The sequence below is a fragment of the Mangifera indica genome, chromosome 2 (genome assembly GCF_011075055.1).
Source record: "Mangifera indica cultivar Alphonso chromosome 2, CATAS_Mindica_2.1, whole genome shotgun sequence".
NCBI lineage: Eukaryota > Viridiplantae > Streptophyta > Magnoliopsida > Sapindales > Anacardiaceae > Mangifera > Mangifera indica.
In genome coordinates this window covers 8,972,777-8,988,853 of record NC_058138.1, presented here as the reverse complement: position 1 = coordinate 8,988,853, position 16,077 = coordinate 8,972,777, and the positions used below count along the sequence as shown (strand labels likewise).

Genomic DNA, 16,077 nt, shown 5'->3' with positions numbered 1-16,077 from the left:
GATAAGGATGAAGTTTAAAGAAGACTAAATCCCCCACTTGAAATTCCACATCCTTTCTTTTTAAATCAACCACTTGTTTCATTTGATTGACTACTGCATGCAGATTGGCTTTGAGCTACTGTAAAATGGCATTTCGAGATACCATTGTTTGATCCACTTCATTGACAGAAGATGCCCCAACTTGATAATGTGGAATACTCGATGATGGCTTTCTATAAAGAGCTTGGAATGACATCATCCTAATAGAGCTATGGTATGTAGTGTTGTACCAAAATTCAGCCTATAGAAAAAAATAACTCTACTTTCGAGGTTGTTGGCAAACAAAACATCATAAATATTGCTCGACACACTTGTTAACTACCTTGGATTGATCATTAGTTTAGGGATGGTAGGCAAAACTCATATGCAATTTAGTTCTTGACATTTTGAAGAATTCACGCCAAAAGTTACTTATAAAAATGGGATCTCGATCACTAATAATTGATTTTGGCATGCCATGAAGCTTGACAATCCCTTCCACAAAATTTTTAGCTACCATTTTTGTCGTATAAGGATGCGACAAAGCTAAGAAATGAGCTGATTTATTTAAATGGTCAACTACCACCAAAATAGTGCTCTTGCCATAGGATTATGGTAATCCTTCAATAAAATCCATGGTGATATCATCCCATACTTGGCAAGGAATGGGCAATGGTTGGAGAAGACCTACTAGAGATAAAGTGTCTATTTTATTCTTTTGGCAAACAGTACAGGAGGCCACATATTATTGAATCACCTTTTGCATTGATGGCCAATAGAATTGTTGTGCCAACCACTTGTATGTTCTCAATACTCCTAAATGTCCTCTATATGGTAAATCGTGGAATTCCTGCGGTAGTTGATTGACAAGATAGGAATTAGGAGGAATAACTATATGATTTTTGTAATATACCAAACCATTTCTCCATTTGTACGGAGCTCTAGGATGGTCAGTTACAAGCTTGCCAATTCGGACCATATAAGGATGCTTGTTGGTTGCGTCCTTGATTACATTCCACAAGGATGTCTGAGGAACAAAAAGTATATTAAGGCTAGGGCTGCCTATTACTCTTAACAAAGCATCAGCAGCTGAATTCTCCTTTCCCAGCTTGTACGTGATTTCATAGTCATACCCCAATAATTTAGACACCTATTTCTATTGTTCTGGTGTTACGATACGCTACTCTATCAAATACTTGAGGCTATAATAGTTAGTTTGGATGTAGAACTTTCGGCCCAACAAGTAAGGACACCAAGTCTGAATAGCTTGAACAATGGCGAGCATTTCTTTAGTGTAGGTAGACCAGGATTGCTTTGTGACTCCTAAGGCTCAGCTCATGAATGTTATGGGCTTCCCTTGTTGAGTTAACACCATTCCAATGCCATTACTTGAAGCATCAAATTCGATCACAAATGGTTCATTAAAGTTAGGCATAACAAGTATAGAAGTAGAAGTCATAGCTAGCTTCAAAGCCTCAAAGGCATCCTCTACTTCTTTCGTCCATCTGAATTGCCCCTTTTTTAAGAGGTTGGTAAGTGGCCAAGCTATAATTCCATAATTACAGATCAACTTTCTGTAGTAACTTGTAAGGCCTAAAAATCCACGCAATTTAGAAACATTAGTAGGCCTAGGCCAATTAATCATAGCCTAAATTTTCCTTTAATCCACTTTAACCCCTGTGAAGTTACAATGTGACCCAAATATTCAGTTTCTTGTTGACCAAAGGCACACTTGCTAAACTTGATGAAAATTTTGTGATGCCTTAATATATCAAAAGCCTTTTTTAACATATTCAAGATGTTTGGTCTAATTAGGGTTATGAATTAAAATATCATCAAAAAAGACTAACACAAATTTTTGAAGATGTAGACGAAATATAGAATTCATAATAGCTTGAAAAGTTGTAGGACCGTTGCACAAGCCAAACGACATAACCAAATATTCATAATGAACATTATGTGTGCAAAACGCAGTTTTGTGAATGTTTAGTGGATGTACGCGTACCTGGTGGTAACTTGATCGTAAATCAAGTTTAGTAAAGAAGGCTAACCCATACAGTTCATCAAATATATCATCAACGGTTGGAATAGGGAATTTATCCTTGATGGTTATAACATTCAAAGCTCTATAGTCGGTGCAAAAATGCCAAGTTCCATATTTCTTTTTTACTAACAAAACATGAGAAGAAAATGGACTTGTGCTAGACCTGATTAGCCCCAATTTTAACATGTCCTGAACTTTTTTTTCTATTTCGGCCTTTTGAAAATAGGCATACCTGTATGGTCATACATTAATTGGCTCGGTCCCTTCTTTGAGATTGATGTGGTGATCTAATTCCCTTCCTGGTGGAAGCTGTTTTAGTTTTAATAGATGTCCTCAAACTTTTGTAATTCTTGTTGTATATCTGGGTGGATTTTTTTTTAAAGCACTTCTTCTATGTTGGGTTGTATACATACAGCAAAAATGGAATTTTTTTTCCTTTATCTCTTTTGAAATTGTTTTGAAGGTCATAGGTTGAATCGGTCGGTTGTCAATTCTTTTCAATTGATGGCACTGGCCTCTCTATGAAAACTCCATTGTCATCTTTTTCTAATCACAAGCCACCGTGCCTAATTGTTCGAGCCAATGAACCCATAACACCATATCCAACCTAATTAGTGGTAAGGTAAACAAACTACCTTGCAATAGGACTTGAACATTTTCAAATCTCCCTTGGCACTTCAAAAGGGCACCATTAGCCACTTTCACATTAAAGGGTCTAGTTAGCACCACTGGTAATTGTAACATTTTGGCAACCTTTTCATTAATGAAATTATGGGTTGACCCACTATCAATAAGAACAATCAATTCATAAGTACCAATTTTAGTCGAGATTCGCATGGTTCGAGCCATTGACCACCCTGTGAGAGCATGGAGTGAAATTTTAAGTTCACCTTGGCAGTTGGTGTAATCTCCTTCTTCGTCATCTATTTCCCTTTCATCATAATTTCCTTCAAGCAATAGTAGCTGTGGTCCTTTGCATTTGTGCCCAGGTACAAATTTCTCATCGCAATTAAGACAAAGGCCTTGAGCTTGCCTTTTTGCATCTCATCCCAAGTGATTCATTTCATTAGTGAAGCAGACTTCAATATCGTTAGGGAAGAGTCGAGAGTGGTCATTTTGAATGGTCGTGTAGTCTTTTTTTAATGGTTCATCTGTTCATCTCACATCCTAGCTAAACTGATAGCTTTTTTCAAAGATTTTGGCTTAAACATCTGAATTCCATCCGATATGTTAGTTTTAAGACCTCTTATAAAGGTGTCTACCAATGCCTTTTGAGTCTACCCTTATACTCTATTTCCCAATCTCTCAAATTCCTTTTGGTACTCGCGTAAGAATTCTGTTTGTCTTATTTTTTTACAAAGACTCATCAAAATCCTCACAATCTATAGAACAAAATGAGACCATAATTCCTCCACAAAAATGCCCCACGACACCTATTTCCCTTCCTCTTGATAAGCCCTACGTATCCATTACCACCATTGATTTGCTTCTCCTTCCAAATGGAAAAAAGCCAAAGACACTTTTTGTGTTTCCAAAGTGCCCTGGTATTCAAAGAATTGGTTGATACAATTGAACCATTCAATTGGGCTATCACTAGAATACATAAGAAATTAAGGCGTAGCCAACTTCAATGAGAACACTAGTCGTCCCCCTTCTATATTTTCATGAGAACGCCCATTGGAGGTCTATCCATTGTGTTCAACGACATTACTAGAGAGTGGGTCTTGCCTTGTAAGCAAGACTTCAGAGATTTTGATAATGGCAGTTTCTAGCTGATGTAATTTATCATTGATGCCCAACTCCATTCTACTCAAATTATCTTGAAGTCCTCTAAAACTTGCTTCTAAATTCTTGATTCTTTCCTTGTTGGTAGTCATAATGTATAGCTCTGATACCAAATGATTAGTCCTAGTCAAAGCTATTTAGATATTAAAAATATTTTACTTAAGGTGAGAATGAACCTTATAATTTTATTGAAAGTTCCGTCTCCTTTACATTGTTGGGTAATAGAGTTTAAATACATCCAGGACTCAACTATTTCTTTAAACAAAAAGAGTGAAATGGCTAGTTGGCAATAATGGAGATATTTTAACTTATTGACTAATTCCTATACAAATAAAATAACAACAATAACTAATGCAAATCTTAAGCCATAATTTGCAATCAGTATGGTCTTCATCGTACGCCACCTTGCATGCCCTATGTAAACTGTTCCACACTCAATCCGTGTACCTTAGGTTTTTTATGGGTACTCTAATTGATCTTCTTGGCTTATCAGACATTGTGGAGAAAATTTGATTGATGCATGGTTTGGTTTGGAGCAAGAAAATTGAGGAGCTATTGTGGGAGGAAATTGAGAAGGAGGGCACTGTATTGTGAAAAGAATTGAAGAACGTGGCACATGGCTGGGAAAAAGGGAGATGCTCTATTACTGGGTATGATTCGGTTGTCAGTTGGAGAGAAAATTGGGGTAACAAGTTGATGAATCAAAGCAAGGAATGGCATTGAGGAAGGCTAAAATACAACTTTATAGGAGGAAAAAGACAATGTTGTTGTGTTGAGAAATAAGGGAAAACAACTTTTGTAAAAATAGATGTTACGCTGCTAGAAGAGGCTTAGTAGGGTTCGACAATGCAAAGAAAAGATAAAGGGAAGGGCGCAATGCCAAGAAAGAAAACAGGGGAGGAGAAGGTTCATGAAATATATATAAAAGAAAAAAATCAAAACATAATTATAAAAATATAAGAAAAAATTAAACTAAATTAAAAACCCAAACTCATTTCATTCCTGAAGCTAAATATGGACATTTTTATGGTCATATTCAACACTCAAAATTATTGCTTCCAAATTCAAAAAGCAAGTTCTAAAGAAACTAAAATTTCATACTCTCCTTTAACAATTTCGAAACCACAAAGAAATCAATCAATCCAATTAATGTCATTAAAGGTAAAAACATAATAAATTAAATAAATCACAACCGATAAAAGCATCAATTTAAGTAGAACTTAGATGTACCCTTATTGTAGCTTTAAAATACTCCTTATGCCCAAACTTATACTTCAATTGCTTGACATCCCAAAAGTAACCTGAAATAAACAAAAAGAACAAGTTAAACTAAATATAAGAAGAACTATTCATCAATAAACTAAAAGAAAATGGTGTAAGGAAAGAAAAACTTGGATTGCCTCTCAAGAGCACTAATTTATGGTCATTAGTTTAACCCTAATATATAAAAATCAAGATGGACGATCATATAGTAGCCGAGAGATACCACTAAGATAGGGCTTCAATCTCTGCCCATTTACTTTAAATGCTCTAGAATTTTCATTCCACACCTTAACTACTCAATAAGGAAACACTTTTAAAACCTTGAAAGGGCTTGACCATCTAGACCTCAACTTGCCCGAAAAAAGTTTCAATCTTGAATTGAACAATAACACTTGGTCCTTTCCCTTAAATCCCCTCTTCAAAATATTTTTATCATGTCATCTTCTAGTTCCTTCAAGTTAGACTTCCATTTTCTTAGGCATTTAGTTCATCCTTTATCGCAACATCTAATTCAACATCTAATTCAACATCTAATTCATCCTTTATCACAACATCATGTATAATTCATGCTTCTAGTGAGTCCTTTAGATATTTCTTGTTAGATATCCCATGCATTTATTCGTAGTATCGACCTTGCAACATGAATTCACAAAATTAGATTGCTTAGGTGTTTTGAAAACATTAAATTCTACTTTTTCATCACCAATCTCAAAAATGAGTTTTCCATTTTTAACATCAATTATTGCTCCCACTATGGCTAGGGATGGTCTTCCTAGAATAAGAGGAATTTGAATGTCCTTTTCTATCTTCAAGACTAAAAAATCTGTAGGGATATAAAATTTCTCAACTTAACTAGCACGTTTTCCATTATCCCCAAAGCATACTTTATGGGTTTATATGCTAATTATAGGGTTACTATCATGGGTTTAAACTCTCCAAGCTCCAATCTCCTGCAAATAGACAAAGGCATTAGGCTTACACTTGCACCAAGATTGCATAAAGCTTTATTAAAAGATTTTTTACCAATTATACAAGGAATAGAAAAACTCCTTAGATCTTTAAGCTTTGATAGTAGCTTATTTTGCAAAATGACATACACTCCTTTGAAAGAGCTACCGTTTCAAATTTTTTAAGTTTCCTTTTATTTGAGAGGATATCCTTGAGAAATTTTGCATATGCTAGCATTTGAGCTATAGCCTCCATAGAAGGAACATTAAGATGTATTTGCTTGAAAACATCCAAAAACTTTCCAAATTATTAATCAAGATTTGCCTTTTGGTATCTTTAAGGAATTGGCAAAGGTACAAAATAGCTTTTCAAAAGGACTTTCTTTCTAGGAGTTTCTTGAACACTTTTATCAACCTTTTTGTTTAATGAGTCTTCCTCACCCAACTTTTCAACTTTCTTTTACTTGTCCTCCTCATTGACCTCATTCTCAACCTTAACTACAGATTAACCCAATTATTTGTCGTTCTTAGTGACAATTGCATTACAATGTTCTCTAGGATTTGAGGTTGGCTAGGTAACTTTCCCATTTCCCTAGAATTAGAAGCACTTGCTTATTGACCCAACTATACCTTAAGCATCCTATTATGTGTGGCTAATTAATCAATCCACTTCATATCTAATCTCTCTAATTTCTTTGCCAATGTAACCAATTTAGCATTTACCATGGTAATTCCATCCACTTGATGTATTCCCATTGGTCTTCTATGACTAGCGCTATCATTAGACCATTAATAACTATTGGAATCTAGTTCTTCAGTCAGTTGCAAAGTTAAATAAGATGTTTTACCCATTAATAACCCATTAGTGGTTGCATCCAAAATACTTTTCAAATAATAAAAAAGACCATTGTAAAAAGTCTGAATAACTAACTAGTCAGATAAACCATGATGAGGACACTGTCTTTGTAAATCTTTAAACCGCTCCCAAGCTTTATATAAAGACTTGTTGTCCCTTTGCTAAAAAGTAGTGATTTCATTTCTTACTTTAACAATTTTACCAAGTAGGAAATATTTTGCAAGAAAAGCTTGAGAAAGTGTCTACCAAGTAGCAAATGTTCCAAGTGCCTTAGAATCTAACCAAGTAGTCACTATATCCCTTAATGAAAATGAAAATAACCTTAATCTAATAGCTTCACTGGGAACCTCATTCATCTTGAAGGTGTCACATATTTGAGAGAAACACGACAAGTGGACATGTGGATCCTCATTTGCTAACCAGCTAAATTGATTTTGTTGTACCATTTGAATAATGGAAGACTTGATCTTGAAGTTCTTGGCATCCACGACAACACTAGAATAGCCATTACAAGCAGTAAGCACAACATATTCAAGAAGAGCTCACTGATTGTTATTGTTATCCACCATTACCAACAAGAAAAGAACAAAAGCAACAAGAAATCAAGTAAAACAAAAATAAAATGAAATAAAACACTAGTCTAGTCAAACTATAAATTATACTAATATCAACAAAGCACCAATCTTTGGCAAAGGTGCCAAAAACTTGTTACCTATGGTTTAAAAATATACAAGTCAATCAAGTAATATATAAATATGTCGATCCCACAGGGATTGGTTGTCGAGTGCTAATCCATTTTGTAATTTAAATTAGCTAGAGAAATAAAATGCTAAATAAGGGAAATTGAATTAAAATTAATTGAAATATAAACTAACAAGCCATAATTAATAAAAGAAATAAACACCCAACAAACTAAAATTGAAATACCAATATAAAGAAGCCTAGAATTTATGATTTCACTATCAATTTCTCAAAAATTAGTAACAAATCTAATTAAGATCAATGGTAAAATGAATTGTTAATGGTTGATTATCCTATTTTATCCAATTCCTCTCTAAAAGTTAATTAGACATGATAAAATTAAAAACTTTCCTACTTTCATGGTATGATGTTAATCAAAGTTTTTATGACAATCAATTTACCTATAAAGAATTTATATTTATCTCTAAATAAAACCCTAGGTTTAGCAAATGCATGAACTAATTAAGTATGTATTTCTTAATATCACACTCCAATCTACATATAAGCATGGTATTGGGCCCTAACACCAAGTAAAAAGCTGAAAACACAATTACTAAATCAAACATTTATCATCATTGATCAATAATCAAAACCCATTGCATAATATTTGAGAATTTATAGATTCATCATAAACTTGAGCAAAGGAAATTAGCTATTCATGACAATAAAGTTCAAACTACAAGATAAAGTTGAAGAGGGTGACATTTTAATTAATAAAAGAAGATAATAAGAGAAATAAGAAAAACTCTAAAGTCTTCAAATCTTGATTTTGTTGGGTCTTCCTTCTTAAATCTCAAATCTTTACTCTTCTCCTTGTTTCTTAGAACTTTCTCTCTCTAAAAATCCTTTAGGCTGTTGCATTTTAGTAATGTATAAGTGGAAAAGACATGGCTTTTTTTTATATGCTACCACTTAACTCTAATTTTTATTTTTTTAATTTTACTTTCACCTAGAAATTATAGGCACTCTTACGGCCATAAGACTACATAGAATTGACCTTTGCCTCCTTATATAAACTCTTCCCAATCACTTCTTTAAGCTTTCGTTTTCCCTTTGAGAAGGCTTGGTATTAGACCAACTGTTTAGTCATATTTTCATGAAAATTATTCCTGATTGTTTTGATTATTTTACCTGTTGCTGCATGTAATTGAATTAATCAAAACTCTAAAAATTGGTAAAGATGATTTGCAATCGTGTTGTGCTGCATGATTTGTAGAGTTTTATGAATAACTTAAACATGTGTTAAATTATTAAGTGACATTTTTCTAAATATTTTGCTCAAGTTTTATTATTTGTGCAAGTTGTATTTAGGTTAAAAGTCATTGCTACCGGTGTGAGTATGGTTTACGTGCTAAATGATAATTAAAATTTATTTTTAATTATATGTATATGTATGAATATCAGTATGCATGGTGCCTAGTACACAACCAAAGAATCGATGTGAATAATTAATTTCTATTTATTATTTTTGGGTTGTAATTCTGAAATAAGGCCTACGCATCCTACCTTAATCCTTTTTTTTTTCTTAATTTAGGTTATTCTATTTTCTTAGTATTATATAACTAGAAGACAAAACCATGTGATTATTGAAGACTAGAGGCAAAAGGACATGCGTGAAGACTCAAAGACGAAGATTCACCTTGGTTGGCCAATCAAACCCTTCTTAGCTAAAATGGTTTAACATTAGTTATAGCTACATGTTGGCACGTTTATTTTTACATTATTGTATGTATGTTGATACAACCCTTGCTAATCAATCTAACAAGAACTATAACAATCTATTAGAATCTTGCCCAAAGATCTATCTAGCATAAACCAAAAGAAATAGAATCCTCTGGTTATCTAACAACAAGGAACTCTAATTATCAAAGAAAGAATTCATAACTTTCTCAAGAAATGAATTCAAAGAAAACTTTCACAAGAACTTTAGAGAAATTAGGAATTTTGATTAGCATCAAGCTGCCCATAATCTTGAGTTTAATACATATATATATGCTGCTTCTAACCCTAAAAAAACGAAATAAATCCTTTAAAAAAAAAGAAAATAACAACTCATGACAACTAAGCACTCTCCTAATTAAACTAGGATTCTTAATTAAACTAGGATAACAATTAGATAATAACTAAACAAGCTTTCCTAATTAAACTAGGATAACAACTAGATAATAACTAATCACAAAAAGGCTAGCTGAATTGATGTGACTTGGGCTTCCATATGCATATTCGACTAAGCCCAACATGTGCTCATTGCTGCCTTTAGCCCAATTCATGTATTTGGGCTCCTTGTGTTAACGTAAGTTTTTTTAATTCTTCAAATTGAATTAAATGCACAAGTCTTGAACTAAACTCCATGCTTGTCATGTCGTTGACCATGAGTTACCCTTCGACTTCGCTCGGACTCTTTCCCATAAGCTCCAAATGACTTTGAACGAGCCCAATGATTGCCGCTTTCATCTTCTTGGCTCTTGCTCATGTAATTGGGCCTCCGTCATAGCTCAATGGATCTAAATTCTTTGTGTTTGTTGAAGTAGAATGCTTCCTCATGTGTGAATTTGGTGAAGTTATCCCTTGATCATTTGCATCACTCCCCCATTCCTTGAAAGGATTCGACCTCAAATCTCCACCTGCATAATCAAAAGGAAGAAGGTCAAAAACATTAAAGGTTGCACTAACATTATACTCACCAGGGAGATCTAATTTATATGCATTGTCATTAATCCTTGCAACAACTTGAAAAGGTCCATCTCCTCGTGGGTGAAGTTTAGATCGCCTTCGCAAAGGGAACCGTTCTTTGCGTAAATGTAGCTAAACCCAATCGCCAGGCTCAAAAACCAACTTCTTATGCCTTTGGTTCGCTACTTGTTGGTTCCTTTTATCTATGTTTTGCCTTACTTTCTCATGGAAATTGCGCACAAATTTTGCCTTTTTAGCACCATCGAAATTAACACACTCTTCCAAAGGTAAAGGAGATAAATCTAATAGTGTTAAAGGATTAAAACCATACACAATTTCAAAAGGTGAATAGTGCGTGGATGAATACACAACCCTACTATATGCAAACTCTACATGGGGTAAACTTTCATCCCAAGACTTCACATTCTTTTTTATGATAGCACGCAATAATTGCCCTAAAGTTCTATTCACAACTTCAGTTTGACCATCAGTTTGTGGATGACAGGTAGTACTAAATAACAACTTAGTTCCTAATTTGGCCTACAAGGTCTTCCAAAAGTAGGACAAAAATTTTGCATCCCTATCACTAACAATAGTTCTCGGCATACCATGCAAACGTACTACCTCTTTAAAGAACAAATCAGCAACATGTGAAGCATCATCAGTTTTATGACATGGAATAAAATGTGTCATCTTAGAAAACCAATCAACTACCACATAGATGTTGTCATTACCACGTCTAGTCCTAGGTAGTCCAAGTACAAAATCTATAGAAACATCTACCCAAGGTGAATGTGACACAGGCAATGACGTGTACAAACCATGTGGATGCACTTTAGACTTAGCTTGCAAACATGTGATACAATTAGTGCAATACTTAGAAACATCAGATTTCATGTTAGGCCAAAAAAAGTGCTCTTGTAAAATATCTAAAGTTTTCGCTATGCCAAAGTGACCCATCAAACCTCCTTCCTGTGCCTTACGAATTAACATCAAACGCAAAAAACACTTAGGCACACAAAGCTTATTCAAATGAAATAAGTAGTCATTATGCTTATAAAATTTTTCAAAGGCAGCTTTCTCACATGCATTATACACATTGCTAAAATCATGATCATGTGCATACAACTCTTTAATATGCTCAAAACCAAGTAATTTAGCATCTAAAGTAGTAAGAAGTGCGTACCTTCTTGACAATGCATCAACCACAACGTTTTCCTTACCTTGCTAATATTTGATGACGTATGGGAAGGATTCAAGAAATTCACTCCACTTTGCATGTCGCTTATTGAGTTTGTTTTGACCCTTCAAATACTTCAAACTTTCATGGTCGGTATGGATGACGAACTCTTTAAGCACAAGGTAGTGTTGCCACGTCTCTAATGCCCTTACTAATATATACATTTCCTTGTCATATGTTAAGTAGTTCAATGCTGCGCCATTCAATTTTTCACTAAAGTATGCAATTGGCTTGCCCTCTTGCATAAGAACAACATCAATTCCCACTCCCGAAGTATCACATTCAATCTCAAAAGTTTTATCAAAGTTAGGCAAGGCAAGTATAAGAGCAGAAATTAACTTAGATTTAAGCATATTAAACACCCTATCTTGTTCATCACCCCACTTAAAACCAACATTCCTTTTAATAACTTCTGTCAAAAGGGTAGCTATGCTAGAGAAATCACGCACAAAACGCCTATAAAAACTAGTTAAGCCATGGAAACTTCAAACATCCCCAATGTTTTTTGGTGTAGGTCAAGATTCAATAGCCTTAACCTTTTCATTATCAACCTCAATACCATGCGCGCTAACAACATAACCTAAAAATATAACCTTAGGCACACAAAACGTACATTTAGCAAGCTTAGCATGCAACTTTTGTGCACGCAAAACACAAAAAACAGATCTCACATGCAAAATATGGTATTCAAGTGATTTGTTATACACAAGTATATCATCAAAATAGACAACAACGAATTTGCCAATAAATTCACGCAAAACATGGTTCATCAAGCGCATGAACGTACTAGGAGCATTAGTTAACCTAAAAGGCATCACTAACCACTCATATAAACCATATTTTGTTTTAAAGGCAATTTTCCATTCATCTCCTACTTTCATTCTAATTTGATGATAACCAGCCATTAAGTCAATTTTAGCGAATATACGTGCACTATGCAATTCATCTAACATGTCATCTAAACGAGGAATAGGATAGCGATACTTTACAGTGATTTTGTTGATGGCACGACAATCAACACACATACCCCATGATCAATCCTTTTTTGGCACTAATAGAACAGGAACGGCACATGGGCTCATGCTTCCTTTAATCAACCTTTTTGATAACAACTTATCCACTTGACATTGTAACTCATTTGTTTCTTCGGGATTGCTCCTATAAGCTGAGCGATTTGGAATTTGTACTCCAGAAATGAAGCCAATTTGATGTTCTATCCCCCTCAATGGCAGCAAACCATCAGGCATGGATTCGGGAAACAAATCTTCAAATTCCTACAACAAAGCTTGAAAAGAACTAGGGAAAGAAGAGAGAATTGAGTCAGATTCAAAAGATAAACACATATCCTTAAATACCAATAGTATCAAAGGCTGCCTTGTTAAATAAGCCTTTCGAACCTCACTCCCTCTTGCATAAAAATTGCCTTTGACCTCTTTTTTTGCCACTCTTTGCACACTATTCTCTTCTTTTGCATGCGCACTCTCATGAATTTTTTTCTCATTGCGCATCCTCTCTACTTGCTCTCCTTTTTCCTTTCTATTTGCACACCTCTCTTGGCTTTTCTCATGGTTTTCATTTTGCTTGTGCATATTTTCTTTTCCATGTGCACTCTCATATTCACTCAAAGTTTTTTTATCTTCGTATACTTCTTTAGGCGTCATAGGTAACAAGTTGACATGTTTACCATTCATGTTGAATGAATATTGGTTAGAATACCCATCATGTATAACATGCCTATCATATTGCCAAAGGCGTCCCAATAATATGTGACTAGCATGCATAGGTATTACATCACATAAAACCTCATCATGATAATGCCCAATAGAGAATGAAATTAATGCTTGCCTCGTGACCTTAATATCTCTACTATTATTCAACCATTGCAACCTATAAGGTCTAGGATGTTTAATTGTTTTCAACCTCACTTTATCAACTAAACCAGCATTAACAACATTAGTGCAGCTATCGCGTTGTACCTCATCCTCCTTAGCTTGCATGTTTAGAGCATGCCTTGCAACCAACGTGAAAATTGGTCCTTTAGGGGTTGGTTCATCGCCCTTTTCTTCTGAAGCATCCTCCAATGGTGGTATATCACTCAAGTCATCATCATCCTCGCTCCCATCTGCACTCACCACCTCCTCATTGCGTAGGGTCATCACCTTTGCATTTGGACATTGTGCAGCTCTATGTCCGTATCCCAAGCACCTAAAGCATTGTATATCACATGATTTACCCTTGGATTTGTCATCTTTTGGTTGCATTTTTTGTGTAGTGAGCTCTTTACTTTTGCTTTGATCAGATCTGCCCCTATTTGTATTCACATCACCTCCCTTGTTCCCTTTCCAATTTGGCTTCCATGATGTTGGGGTCGAAATAGCCTTGGTTTTTGCTCTTAGTTATTTTTCAATCTTGGTTGCCATGTGTACCATATCCTCCAAATCTACATAATGATGCAATTTAACAAGGTTAGCAATATCACTTTTCAAACCTAAAAGAAAACGTGTCATAGTAGCTTCCCTATCCTCCTCAATGTTGGCTCGAATCATGGCCATCTCCATCTCTTGGTGATATTCTTCAACACTATTGGATCCTTGATTCAACCTTTGTAATCGATTGTACAACTCCCTATAATAGTGTTGTGGTATGAATCTTTTCCTCATCATTGTTTTCATCTCAAACTATGAAGAAACAAGACCTTCTCTGCTTCTGCGCCTAGTAGAGGTAAATTGATCCCACTATACACTAGCATAGTCGGTGAATTCAACGGTTGCCAATTTCACCTTCTTCTCTTCGATGTAGTTATGGCACTTAAATACACGCTCTACCTTCTTCTCCCATTCTAAATATGCCTTTGGATCACTTTTACCACAGAAAGCTAGAATCTTCATTTTGATTGAGCCTAAATTACCATCTTTTGATTTGCCTTTGTTGGAACGTGTAGATCCTTTTTCTTCAACCTCCCCTTCTAAATCATCAAAGAGGCTACGTTTTGTGTGAATAACAAAGAAAAAAAATATTAGCTGTACTGTGTGGACAGCGAAGAAAAATATTAGCGGTACTGTGTGGACAACAAAGAAAAAAATAAAATAAAATATACGTGTAAGAGAGAATTGTACTTTGTATAGTGACTGCAAGTACTGTCATATGTAATCTAGACCGGTCAATGAAAATATTTGGAAAAAAAAAGAGAGAGAAAGAATCAGAAAATATTTTATGAAAATAAATTGCATTAGAACCATACATGCAAGCCTATGTGGTTGATAAAGAATTGAGAAAGATGTATGATCAGAAAATAGAAAAGTCATGGCACTCATACATGTATAAATCATAATGAATGAATCATATATGTATAGTAAGAAAATGAATAAATTGGTGAAAGAAGAGAATTATGATATGTGTTTAATGCGTGTTTCGTGTCAATAATTTTATATATGAATAGCCTAGACACGTTGAGTATGGAAGAGATTAATATTGGTATGAAATACTTTGAGTAGTGAGTATGATTTTCTTACTGAGCCATAGTCACTCACTCTGTTTAATTTAATATTTTACAGGTAAAGAAATGCAGCAAAGGTTCTCGGGGAGCACTAATGAGACATGAGGCTGAGGGAGGAAGGCACTATATTTTTGTTGATGTATATGTGAATATATGCATATATATATGCACTTGATGTAGATATTAGTGGATATGTATATATATGATTTTGTATAGCTATATCTATATATGTATATATGTATGGCTAGTTATGAAAATTGATTATAAAGTTTCTGTGGGTGATAATTTTTATAATTGTTATTATTATGTACTTATTTTATATATCTATGGTTTTGCATTCTAATATTACACAGGTGCCCCTCATGTCTCACAGATCAACTCCCGAGAATCGATTGCAGTAAGTTGTTTTCTTTACCTGTATTCAAATAATAGAATAATAAATTCCTTATGCAGTTATTAGATGAGGAGTGCCACAAGACGAAGATGAGGACGAGGACGGGGTCGTGGAAGAGGTATTCAAAGAGAGACAGGAGAACCGTCTAACCCTGCCTCGTCAGGTGGTTCAGGATTTGGGCTAGCAGAAATCAGAGATATAGTCCGTCAGGTGTTGACTGAGAGTTAAGATAGACCCACACCTGAAAATATATCAAGAGATGTCATTCGAGATGAGATTAGAAGTGAGATTCGTGAGAAGGTTATAGAAGAAATCAGAAATGAAATGAGGAATGAAGGGAGAGGAGAAATTGGAGCTCAAAGGCGGCTTGTGCCTATTTATTCCTTACCTAGTCAACATACCTCTCTTGAATTTAAAGGTACTAAAGATCCTTTGGTGGCTGATGAGTGGATCAAGCAGGTGGAAAGTACTATAGATTTGTTTCCTATGATCGATAGAGAAAAAGTTCGGTATGCCAGTTTCTTGACGAGAGGAGAGGCCCATGTATGGTGGGACCTAGGTAAAGAAACCAGAAATATGGATCTGATGAACTGGCAGGACTTCAGAAGGGTATTTGAGGC

At 34.8% G+C, this 16,077-nt stretch overlaps 1 non-coding gene across 1 annotated transcript; it reads left to right on the top strand.

Annotated features, from left to right (window-relative positions):
- The first annotated feature begins 6,997 nt into the window (after positions 1-6,997).
- Positions 6,998-7,104, top strand: LOC123209842. Its single transcript, XR_006501150.1, has one exon. It is a non-coding gene; the product is annotated as a small nucleolar RNA R71 (small nucleolar RNA).
- Positions 7,105-16,077: the final 8,973 nt, after the last annotated feature.